Raw genomic sequence first — 12,285 nt, 5'->3', positions numbered from 1 at the left:
TAGTGTGGTGGGGGCGTTATCTTGCTGTATGTCTGGGGCGTTATCCTGCAGTGTAGCAGGGGCATTATCCTGCAGTGTTGCGGGGGCATTAACCTGTAGTGTGGCAGGGGCGTTATCCTGCTGTATGTCTGGGGCGTTATCCTGCAGTGTAGCAGGGGCATTTTCCTGCAGTGTGGCGGGGGCATTATTCTGAAGTGTGGCGGGGCGTTATCCTGTAGTGTCGCGGGAGCTTTATCTTGCAGTGTGGCGGGGGGGCATTAACCTGCACTGTGGCGGTGGCATTATCCTGCGGTGTGGGGGGCGTTATCCTGCAGTGTGGCGGGGGCATTATCCTGCTGACAGAGGGCATTATTCTGAAGTGTGGCAGGGGTGTTATCCTGCAGTTCGGCGGGGGCATTGTCCTGAAGTTCGGCGGGGGCATTGTCCTGAAGTGTGATGGGGGCATTATCCTGCAGTGTGGCGGGGGCATTATCCTGCAGTGTGGCGGGGGCTTTGTCCTGCAGTGTGACGGGGGCATTATCCTGCAGTGTGACAGGGGCTTTATCCCGCAGAGTGGCAGGGGCATTATCCCGCAGTGTGGCAGGGGCATTATACCGCAGTGTGGTGGGGCATTATCCTGCAGTGTGGCGGGGGCTTTATCTTGCAGTGTGGCAGGGGGAATTAACCTGCAGTGTGGCGGGGGCATTATCCTGCAGTGTGGGGGCATGATACTGCAGTGTAGCGGGGGCATTATCCTTCAGTGCGGTGGGGGCATTATCCTGCAGTGCGGCGGGGGCATTATCCTGCAGTGTGTCGGGGGCATTATCCTGCAGTGTGGGGGGAATTATCCTGCAGTATGGCGGGGGCATTATCCTGCAGTGCGGTGTGGGCATTATCCTGCAGTGTGGCGGGGGCATTATCCTGGAGTGTGGCAGGGGCATTATCCTGCAGTGCGGCGGGGGCAGTATCCTGCAGTGTTTTGCGGGGGCATTATCCTGCAGTGTGGCTGGGGCTTGATCCTGCAGTGTGGCGGGGGCATTATCCTGCAGTGTGGCGGGAGCTTTATCTTGCAGTGTGGCGGGGGGCATTAACCTGCAGTGTGGCGGGGGGCATTAACCTGCAGTGTGGCGGCGGCATTATCCTGCAGTGTGGGGGGGGCATTATTCTGCAGTGTGGCGGGGGCATTATCCTGCTGACAGAGGGCATTATCCTGCAGTGTGGCGGGGGCATTATTCTGAAGTGTGGCAGGGGTGTTATCCTGCAGTGTGGCGGGGGCATTATCCTGCAGTGTGGCGGGGCAGTATCCTGCAATGTGGCGGGGGCGTTATCCTGCAGTGTAGCAGGGGCATTATCCTGCAGTGTTGCGGGGGCATTAACCTGTAGTGTGGCAGGGGCGTTATCCTGCTGACAGAGGGCATTATCCTGCAGTGTGGCGGGGGCATTATTCTGAAGTGTAGCAGGGGCGTTATCCTGTAGTGTGGCGGGGGCATTATCCTGCAGTGTGGCGGGGGCATTATCCTGCAGTGTAGCAGGGGCATTATCCTGCAGTGTGGCAGGGGCATTATCCTGCTGACAGAGGGCATTATCCTGCAGTGTGGCAGGGGCTTTATTCTGAAGTGTGGCGGGGGCTTTATTCTGAAGTGTGGCAGGGGCGTTATCCTGCAGTGTGCCGGGGGCATTATCCTGCAATGTGGGGGGGGCATTATCCTGCAGTGTGGCGGGGGAATTATCCTGCAGTGTGACCGGGGCATTATCCTGCAGTGTGGCGGGGGAATTATCCTGCAGTGTGACGGGGGCATTATCCTGCAGTGTGGCGGGGGAATTCTCCTGCAGTGTGGCGGGGGAATTCTCCTGCAGTGTGGCGGAGGAATTGTCCTGCAGTTCGGCGGGGGCATTGTCCTGAAGTGTGATGGGGGCATTATCCTGCAGTGTGGCGGGGGCATTATCCTGCAGTGTGGCGGGGGCTTTGTCCTGCAGCGTGACGGGGGCATTATCCTGCAGTGTGACGGGGGCTTTATCCCGCAGAGTGGCAGGGGCATTATCCCGCAGTGTGGCAGGGGCATTATACCGCAGTGTGGTGGGGCATTATCCTGCAGTGTGGCGGGGGCTTTATCTTGCAGTGTGGCGGGGGGAATTAACCTGCAGTGTGGCGGGGGCATTATCCTGCAGTGTGGGGGCATGATACTGCAGTGTAGCGGGGGCATTATCCTTCAGTGCGGTGGGGGCATTATCCTGCAGTGCGGCGGGGGCATTATCCTGCAGTGTGTCGGGGGCATTATCCTGCAGTGTGGGAGGAATTATCCTGCAGTATGGCGGGGGCATTATCCTGCAGTGTGGCGGGGGCATTATCCTGCAGTGTGACGGGGGCATTATCCTGCAGTGTGACGGGGGCTTTATCCCGCAGAGTGGCAGGGGCATTATCCCGCAGTGTCGCAGGGGCATTATACCGCAGTGTGGCGGGGCATTATCCTGCAGTGTGGCGGGGGCTTTATCTTGCAGTGTGGCGGGGGGAATTAACCTGCAGTGTGGCGGGGGCATTATCCTGCAGTGTGGGGGCATGATACTGCAGTGTAGCGGGGGCATTATCCTTCAGTGTGGTGGGGGCATTATCCTGCAGTGCGGCGGGGGAATTATCCTGCAGTGTGTCGGGGGCATTAACCTGCAGTGTGGGGGGAATTATCCTGCAGTATGGTGGGGGCATTATACTGCAGTGTGGCAGGGGCATTATCCTGCAGTGTGGCGGAGGCATTATCCTGCAGTGTGGCGGGGGCATTATCCTGCAGTATGGCGGGGGCATTATCCTGCAGTGTGGCGGGGGCATTATCCTGCAGTGTGGCAGGGGCATTATCCTGCAGTGTGGCGGAGGCATTATCCTGCAGTGTGGCGGGGGCATTATCCTGCAGTGTGGCGGGGGCATTATCCTGCAGAGGGCATTATCCTGCAGTGTGGCGGGGCATAATTCTGAAGTGTGGCAGGGGCATTATCCCGCAGTGTGGCGGGGGCATTATCCCGCAGTGTGGCGGGGCATTATCCTGCAGTGTGGTGGGGGCATTATCCTGCAGTGTGGTGGGGGCATTATCCTGCAGTGTGGCGGGGGCATTATCCTGCAGTGTGGCAGGGGCATTATCCTGCAGTGCGGCGGGGGCATTATCCTGCAGTGTTTTGCGGGGGCATTATCCTGCAGTGTGGCTGGGGCTTGATCCTGCAGTGTGGCGGGGGCATTATCCTGCAGTGAGGCGGGAGCTTTATCTTGCAGTGTGGTGGGGACATTATCCTGCAGTGCGGCATTGGCATTATCCTGCAGTGTGGCGGGGGCATTATCCTGCAGTGTGGCAGGGGCATTATCCTGCAGTGCGGCGGGGGCATTATCCTGCAGTGTTTTGCGGGGGCATTATCCTGCAGTGTGGCTGGGGCTTGATCCTGCAGTCTGGCTGGGGCATTATCCTGCAGTGTGGCGGGAGCTTTATCTTGCAGTGTGGCGGGGGCATTAACCTGCAGTGTGGCGGTGGCATTATCCTGCAGTGTGGGGGGGCATTATTCTGCAGTGTGGCGGGGGCATTATCCTGCTGACAGAGGGCATTATCCTGCAGTGTGGCGGGGGCATTATTCTGAAGTGTGGCAGGGGTGTTATCCTGCAGTGTGGCGGGGGCATTATCCTGCAGTGTGGCGGGGCAGTATCCTGCAGTGTAGCGGGGGCATTATCCTGCAGTGTAGTGGGGGCATAATCCTGCAGTGTGGCGGGGGCGTTATCTTGCTGTATGTCTGGGGCATTATCCTGCAGTGTAGCAGGGGCATTATCCTGCAGTGTTGCGGGAGCATTAACCTGTAGTGTGGCAGGGGCGTTATCCTGCTGACAGAGGGCATTATCCTGCAGTGTGGCGGGGGCATTATTCTGAAGTGTGGCGGGGGCGTTATCCTGTAGTGTGGCGGGAGCTTTATCTTGCAGTGTGGCGGGGGGGCATTAACCTGCACTGTGGCGGTGGCATTATCCTGCAGTGTGGGGGGCGTTATCCTGCAGTGTGGCGGGCACATTATCCTGCTGACAGAGGGCATTATCCTGCAGTGTGGCTGGGGCTTGATCCTGCAGTGTTGCGGGGGCATTAACCTGTAGTGTGGCGGGAGCTTTATCTTGCAGTGTGGCGGGGGCATTAACCTGCAGTGTGGCGGTGGCATTATCCTGCATTGTGGGGGGGCATTATTCGGCAGTGTGGTGGGGGCATTATCCTGCTGACAGAGGGCATTATCCTGCAGTATGGCGGGGACATTATCCTGCAGTGTGGCGGGGGCATTATCCTGCAGTGTGGCAGGGGCATTATCCTGCAGTGTGACGGAGGCATTATCCTGCAGTGTGGCGGGGGCATTATCCTGCAGTGTGACCGGGGCATTATCCTGCAGTGTGGCGGGGGAATTATCCTGCAGTGTGACGGGGGCATTATCCTGCAGTGTGGCGGGGGAATTCTCCTGCAGTGTGGCGGGGGAATTCTCCTGCAGTGTGGCAGAGGAATTGTCCTGCAGTTCGGCGGGGGCATTGTCCTGAAGTGTGATGGGGGCATTATCCTGCAGTGTGGCGGGGGCATTATCCTGCAGTGTGGCGGGGGCTTTGTCCTGCAGCGTGACGGGGGCATTATCCTGCAGTGTGACGGGGGCTTTATCCCGCAGAGTGGCAGGGGCATTATCCCGCAGTGTGGCAGGGGCATTATACCGCAGTGTGGTGGGGCATTATCCTGCAGTGTGGCGGGGGCTTTATCTTGCAGTGTGGCGGGGGGAATTAACCTGCAGTGTGGCGGGGGCATTATCCTGCAGTGTGGGGGCATGATACTGCAGTGTAGCGGGGGCATTATCCTTCAGTGCGGTGGGGGCATTATCCTGCAGTGCGGCGGGGGCATTATCCTGCAGTGTGTCGGGGGCATTATCCTGCAGTGTGGGAGGAATTATCCTGCAGTATGGCGGGGGCATTATCCTGCAGTGTGGCGGGGGCATTATCCTGCAGTGTGACGGGGGCATTATCCTGCAGTGTGACGGGGGCTTTATCCCGCAGAGTGGCAGGGGCATTATCCCGCAGTGTCGCAGGGGCATTATACCGCAGTGTGGCGGGGCATTATCCTGCAGTGTGGCGGGGGCTTTATCTTGCAGTGTGGCGGGGGGAATTAACCTGCAGTGTGGCGGGGGCATTATCCTGCAGTGTGGGGGCATGATACTGCAGTGTAGCGGGGGCATTATCCTTCAGTGTGGTGGGGGCATTATCCTGCAGTGCGGCGGGGGAATTATCCTGCAGTGTGTCGGGGGCATTAACCTGCAGTGTGGGGGGAATTATCCTGCAGTATGGTGGGGGCATTATACTGCAGTGTGGCAGGGGCATTATCCTGCAGTGTGGCGGAGGCATTATCCTGCAGTGTGGCGGGGGCATTATCCTGCAGTATGGCGGGGGCATTATCCTGCAGTGTGGCGGGGGCATTATCCTGCAGTGTGGCAGGGGCATTATCCTGCAGTGTGGCGGAGGCATTATCCTGCAGTGTGGCGGGGGCATTATCCTGCAGTGTGGCGGGGGCATTATCCTGCAGAGGGCATTATCCTGCAGTGTGGCGGGGCATAATTCTGAAGTGTGGCAGGGGCATTATCCCGCAGTGTGGCGGGGGCATTATCCCGCAGTGTGGCGGGGCATTATCCTGCAGTGTGGTGGGGGCATTATCCTGCAGTGTGGTGGGGGCATTATCCTGCAGTGTGGCGGGGGCATTATCCTGCAGTGTGGCAGGGGCATTATCCTGCAGTGCGGCGGGGGCATTATCCTGCAGTGTTTTGCGGGGGCATTATCCTGCAGTGTGGCTGGGGCTTGATCCTGCAGTGTGGCGGGGGCATTATCCTGCAGTGAGGCGGGAGCTTTATCTTGCAGTGTGGTGGGGACATTATCCTGCAGTGCGGCATTGGCATTATCCTGCAGTGTGGCGGGGGCATTATCCTGCAGTGTGGCAGGGGCATTATCCTGCAGTGCGGCGGGGGCATTATCCTGCAGTGTTTTGCGGGGGCATTATCCTGCAGTGTGGCTGGGGCTTGATCCTGCAGTCTGGCTGGGGCATTATCCTGCAGTGTGGCGGGAGCTTTATCTTGCAGTGTGGCGGGGGCATTAACCTGCAGTGTGGCGGTGGCATTATCCTGCAGTGTGGGGGGGCATTATTCTGCAGTGTGGCGGGGGCATTATCCTGCTGACAGAGGGCATTATCCTGCAGTGTGGCGGGGGCATTATTCTGAAGTGTGGCAGGGGTGTTATCCTGCAGTGTGGCGGGGGCATTATCCTGCAGTGTGGCGGGGCAGTATCCTGCAGTGTAGCGGGGGCATTATCCTGCAGTGTAGTGGGGGCATAATCCTGCAGTGTGGCGGGGGCGTTATCTTGCTGTATGTCTGGGGCATTATCCTGCAGTGTAGCAGGGGCATTATCCTGCAGTGTTGCGGGAGCATTAACCTGTAGTGTGGCAGGGGCGTTATCCTGCTGACAGAGGGCATTATCCTGCAGTGTGGCGGGGGCATTATTCTGAAGTGTGGCGGGGGCGTTATCCTGTAGTGTGGCGGGAGCTTTATCTTGCAGTGTGGCGGGGGGGCATTAACCTGCACTGTGGCGGTGGCATTATCCTGCAGTGTGGGGGGCGTTATCCTGCAGTGTGGCGGGCACATTATCCTGCTGACAGAGGGCATTATCCTGCAGTGTGGCTGGGGCTTGATCCTGCAGTGTTGCGGGGGCATTAACCTGTAGTGTGGCGGGAGCTTTATCTTGCAGTGTGGCGGGGGGCATTAACCTGCAGTGTGGCGGTGGCATTATCCTGCATTGTGGGGGGGCATTATTCGGCAGTGTGGTGGGGGCATTATCCTGCTGACAGAGGGCATTATCCTGCAGTATGGCGGGGACATTATCCTGCAGTGTGGCGGGGGCATTATCCTGCAGTGTGGCAGGGGCATTATCCTGCAGTGTGACGGAGGCATTATCCTGCAGTGTGGCGGGGGCATTATCCTGCAGTGTGGCGGGGGCATTATCCTGCAGAGGGCATTATCCTGCAGTGTGGCGGGGCATAATTCTGAAGTGTGGCAGGGGCATTATCCTGCAGTGTGGCAGGGGCATTATCCCGCAGTGTGGCAGGGGCAATATCCTGCAGTGTGGTGGGGGCATTATCCTGCAGTGTGGCGGGGTATTATCCTGCAGTGTGGCGGGGGAATTCTCCTGCAGTGTGGTGGGGGCATTATCCTGCAGTGCGGCGTGGGCATTATCCTGCAGTGTGGCGGGGCATTATCCTGCAGTGTGGCAGGGGCATTATCCTGCAGTGCGGTGGGGGCATTATCCTGCAGTGTTTTGCGGGGGCATTATCCTGCAGTGTGGCTGGGGCTTGATCCTGCAGTGTGGCGGGGGCATTATCCTGCAGTGTGGCGGGAGCTTTATCTTGCAGTGTGGCGGGGGCATTAACCTGCAGTGTGGCGGTGGCATTATCCTGCAGTGTGGGGGGGCATTATTCTGCAGTGTGGCGGGGGCATTATCCTGCTGACAGAGGGCATTATCCTGCAGTGTGGCGGGGGCATTATTCTGAAGTGTGGCAGGGGTGTTATCCTGCAGTGTGGCGGGGGCATTATCCTGCAGTGTGGCGGGGCAGTATCCTGCAATGTGGCGGGGGCATTATCCTGCAGTGTAGCGGGGGCATTATCCTGCAGTGTAGTGGGGGCATAATCCTGTAGTGTGGCGGGGGCGTTATCTTGCTGTATGTCTGGGGCGTTATCCTGCAGTGTAGCAGGGGCATTTTCCTGCAGTGTGGCGGGGGCATTATTCTGAAGTGTGGCGGGGGCGTTATCCTGTAGTGTGGCGGGGGCATTATTCTGAAGTGTGGCGGGGGCATTATCCTGCAGTGTCGCGGGAGCTTTATCTTGCAGTGTGGCGGGGGGGCATTAACCTGCACTGTGGCGGTGGCATTATCCTGCGGTGTGGGGGGGCGTTATCCTGCAGTGTGGCGGGGGCATTATCCTGCTGACAGAGGGCATTATTCTGAAGTGTGGCAGGGGTGTTATCCTGCAGTTCGGCGGGGGCATTGTCCTGAAGTGTGATGGGGGCATTATCCTGCAGTGTGGCGGGGGCATTATCCTGCAGTGTGGCGGGGGCTTTGTCCTGCAGTGTGACGGGGGCATTATCCTGCCGTGTGACGGGGGCTTTATCCCGCAGAGTGGCAGGGGCATTATCCCGCAGTGTGGCAGGGGCATTATACCGCAGTGTGGTGGGGCATTATCCTGCAGTGTGGCGGGGGCTTTATCTTGCAGTGTGGCAGGGGGAATTAACCTGCAGTGTGGCGGGGGCATTATCCTGCAGTGTGGGGGCATAATACTGCAGTGTAGCGGGGGCATTATCCTTCAGTGCGGTGGGGGCATTATCCTGCAGTGCGGCGGGGGCATTATCCTGCAGTGTGTCGGGGGCATTATTCTGCAGTGTGGGGGGAATTATCCTGCAGTATGGCGGGGGCATTATCCTGCAGTGCGGTGTGGGCATTATCCTGCAGTGTGGCGGGGGCATTATCCTGCAGTGTGGCAGGGGCATTATCCTGCAGTGCGGCGGGGGCATTATCCTGCAGTGTTTTGCGGGGGCATTATCCTGCAGTGTGGCTGGGGCTTGATCCTGCAGTGTGGCGGGGGCATTATCCTGCAGTGTGGCGGGAGCTTTATCTTGCAGTGTGGCGGGGGCATTAACCTGCAGTGTGGCGGGTGGCATTAACCTGCAGTGTGGCGGCGGCATTATCCTGCAGTGTGGGGGGGCATTATTCTGCAGTGTGGCGGGGGCATTATCCTGCTGACAGAGGGCATTATCCTGCAGTGTGGCGGGGGCATTATTCTGAAGTGTGGCAGGGGTGTTATCCTGCAGTGTGGCGGGGGCATTATCCTGCAGTGTGGCGGGGCAGTATCCTGCAATGTGGCTGGGGCATTATCCTGCAGTGTAGCGGGGGCATTATCATGCAGTGTAGTGGGGGCATAATCCTGCAGTGTGGCAGGGGCGTTATCTTGCTGTATGTCTGGGGCGTTATCCTGCAGTGTAGCAGGGGCATTATCCTGCAGTGTTGCGGGGGCATTAACCTGTAGTGTGGCAGGGGCGTTATCCTGCTGACAGAGGGCATTATCCTGCAGTGTGGCGGGGGCATTATTCTGAAGTGTAGGAGGGGCGTTATCCTGTAGTGTGGCGGGGGCATTATCCTGCAGTGTGGCGGGGGCATTATCCTGCAGTGTAGCAGGGGCATTATCCTGCAGTGTGGCGGGGGCTTTATTCTGAAGTGTGGCGGGGGCTTTATTCTGAAGTGTGGCAGGGGCGTTATCCTGCAGTGTGCCGGGGGCATTATCCTGCAATGTGGGGGGGGCATTATCCTGCAGTGTGGCGGGGAATTATCCTGCAGTGTGACGGGGGCATTATCCTGCAGTGTGGCGGGGGAATTATCCTGCAGTGTGACGGGGGCATTATCCTGCAGTGTGGCGGGGGAATTCTCCTGCAGTGTGGCGGGGGAATTCTCCTGCAGTGTGGCGGGGGAATTGTCCTGCAGTTCGGCGGGGGCATTGTTCTGAAGTGTGATGGGGGCATTATCCTGCAGTGTGGCGGGGGCATTATCCTGCAGTGTGGCGGGGGCTTTTGTCCTGCAGCTTGACGGGGGCATTATCCCGCAGTGTGACGGGGGCTTTATCCCGCAGAGTGGCAGGGGCATTATCCCGCAGTGTGGCAGGGGCATTATACCGCAGTGTGGTGGGGCATTATCCTGCAGTGTGGCGGGGGCTTTATCTTGCAGTGTGGCGGGGGGAATTAACCTGCAGTGTGGCGGGGGCATTATCCTGCAGTGTGGGGGCATGATACTGCAGTGTAGCGGGGGCATTATCCTTCAGTGCGGTGGGGGCATTATCCTGCAGTGCGGCGGGGGCATTATCCTGCAGTGTGTCGGGGGCATTATCCTGCAGTGTGGGGGAAATTATCCTGCAGTATGGCGGGGCATTATCCTGCAGTGTGACGGGGGCATTATCCTGCAGTGTGACGGGGCTTTATCCCGCAGAGTGGCAGGGGCATTATCCCGCAGTGTCGCAGGGGCATTATACCGCAATGTAGGGCGGGGCATTATCCTGCAGTGTGGCGGGGGCTTTATCTTGCAGTGTGGCGGGGGGAATTACCTGCAGTGTGGCGGGGGCATTATCCTGCAGTGTGGGGGGAATTATCCTGCAGTATGGTGGGGGCATTATCCTTCAGTGTGGTGGGGGCATTATCCTGCAGTGCGGCGGGGGCATTATCCTGCAGTGTGGGGGGAATTATCCTGCAGTATGGTGGGGGCATTATCCTGCAGTGTGGGCGGGGGCATTATCCTTCAGTGTGGGCAGGGGCATTATCCTGCAGTGTGGCGGAGGCATTATCCTGCAGTGCGGCGGGGGCATTATCCTGCAGTGTGTCGGGGGCATTATCCTGCAGTGTGGGGGGAATTATCCTGCAGTATGGCGGGGGCATTATCCTGCAGTGTGGCGGGGGCATTATCCTGCAGTGTGACGGGGGCATTATCCTGCAGTGTGACGGGGGCTTTATCCCGCAGAGTGGCAGGGGCATTATCCCGCAGTGTCGCAGGGGCATTATACCGCAGTGTGGCGGGGCATTATCCTGCAGTGTGGCGGGGGCTTTATCTTGCAGTGTGGCGGGGGGAATTAACCTGCAGTGTGGCGGGGGCATTATCCTGCAGTGTGGGGGCATGATACTGCAGTGTAGCGGGGGCATTATCCTTCAGTGTGGTGGGGGCATTATCCTGCAGTGCGGCGGGGCATTATCCTGCAGTGTGTCGGGGGCATTATCCTGCAGTGTGGGGGGAATTATCCTGCAGTATGGTGGGGGCATTATCCTGCAGTGTGGCGGGGGCATTATCCTGCAGTGTGGCAGGGGCATTATCCTGCAGTGTGGCGGAGGCATTATCCTGTAGTGTGGCGGGGGCATTATCCTGCAGTGTGGCAGGGGCATTATCCTGCAGTGTGGCGGAGGCATTATCCTGCAGTGTGGCGGGGGCATTATCCTGCAGTGTGGCGGGGGCATTGTCCTGCAGAGGGCATTATCCTGCAGTGTGGCGGGGCATAATTCTGAAGTGTGGCAGGGGCATTATCCCGCAGTGTGGCGGTGCATTATCCCGCAGTGTGGCGGGGCATTATCCTGCAGTGTGGTGGGGGCATTATCCTGCAGTGTGGTGGGGGCATTATCCTGCAGTGTGGCGGGGGCATTATCCTGCAGTGTGGCAGGGGCATTATCCTGCAGTGCGGCGGGGGCATTATCCTGCAGTGTTTTGCGGGGGCATTATCCTGCAGTGTGGCTGGGGCTTGATCCTGCAGTGTGGCGGGGGCATTATCCTGCAGTGAGGCGGGAGCTTTATCTTGCAGTGTGGTGGGGGCATTATCCTGCAGTGCGGCATTGGCATTATCCTGCTGACAGAGGGCATTATCCTGCAGTATGGCGGGGACATTATCCTGCAGTGTGGCGGGGGCATTATCCTGCAGTGTGGCAGGGGCATTATCCTGCAGTATGACGGAGGCATTATCCTGCAGTGTGGCGGGGGCATTATCCTGCAGTGTGGCGGGGGCATTATCCTGCAGAGGGCATTATCCTGCAGTGTGGCGGGGCATAATTCTGAAGTGTGGCAGGGGCATTATCCTGCAGTGTGGTGGGGGCATTATTCTGCAGTGTGGCAGGGTATTATCCTGCAGTGTGGCGGGGGAATTCTCCTGCAGTGTGGCGGGGGCATTATCCTGCAGTGCGGCGTGGGCATTATCCTGCAGTGTGGCGGGGCATTATCCTGCAGTGTGGCAGGGGCATTATCCTGCAGTGCGGCGGGGGCCATTATCCTGCAGTGTTTTGCGGGGGCATTATCCTGCAGTGTGGCTGGGGCTTGATCCTGCAGTGTGGCGGGGGCATTATCCTGCAGTGTGGCGGGAGCTTTATCTTGCAGTGTGGGCGGGGGCATTAACCTGCAGTGTGCGGTGGCATTATCCTGCAGTGTGGGGGGGCATTATTCTGCAGTGTGGCGGGGGCATTATCCTGCTGACAGAGGGCATTATCCTGCAGTGTGGCGGGGCATTATTCTGAAGTGTGGCAGGGGTGTTATCCTGCAGTGTGGCGGGGGCATTATCCTGCAGTGTGGCGGGCAGTATCCTGCAGTGTGGCGGGGGCATTATCCTGCAGTGTAGCGGGGGCATTATCCTGCAGTGTAGTGGGGGCATAATCCTGTAGTGTGGCGGGGGCGTTATCTTGCTGTATGTCTGGGGCGTTATCCTGCAGTGTAGCAGGGGCAT

Source organism: Rhinoderma darwinii, chromosome 2 (genome assembly GCF_050947455.1).
Source record: "Rhinoderma darwinii isolate aRhiDar2 chromosome 2, aRhiDar2.hap1, whole genome shotgun sequence".
NCBI classification, from domain to species: domain Eukaryota; kingdom Metazoa; phylum Chordata; class Amphibia; order Anura; family Rhinodermatidae; genus Rhinoderma; species Rhinoderma darwinii.
This window is presented reverse-complemented; position numbering follows the sequence as displayed.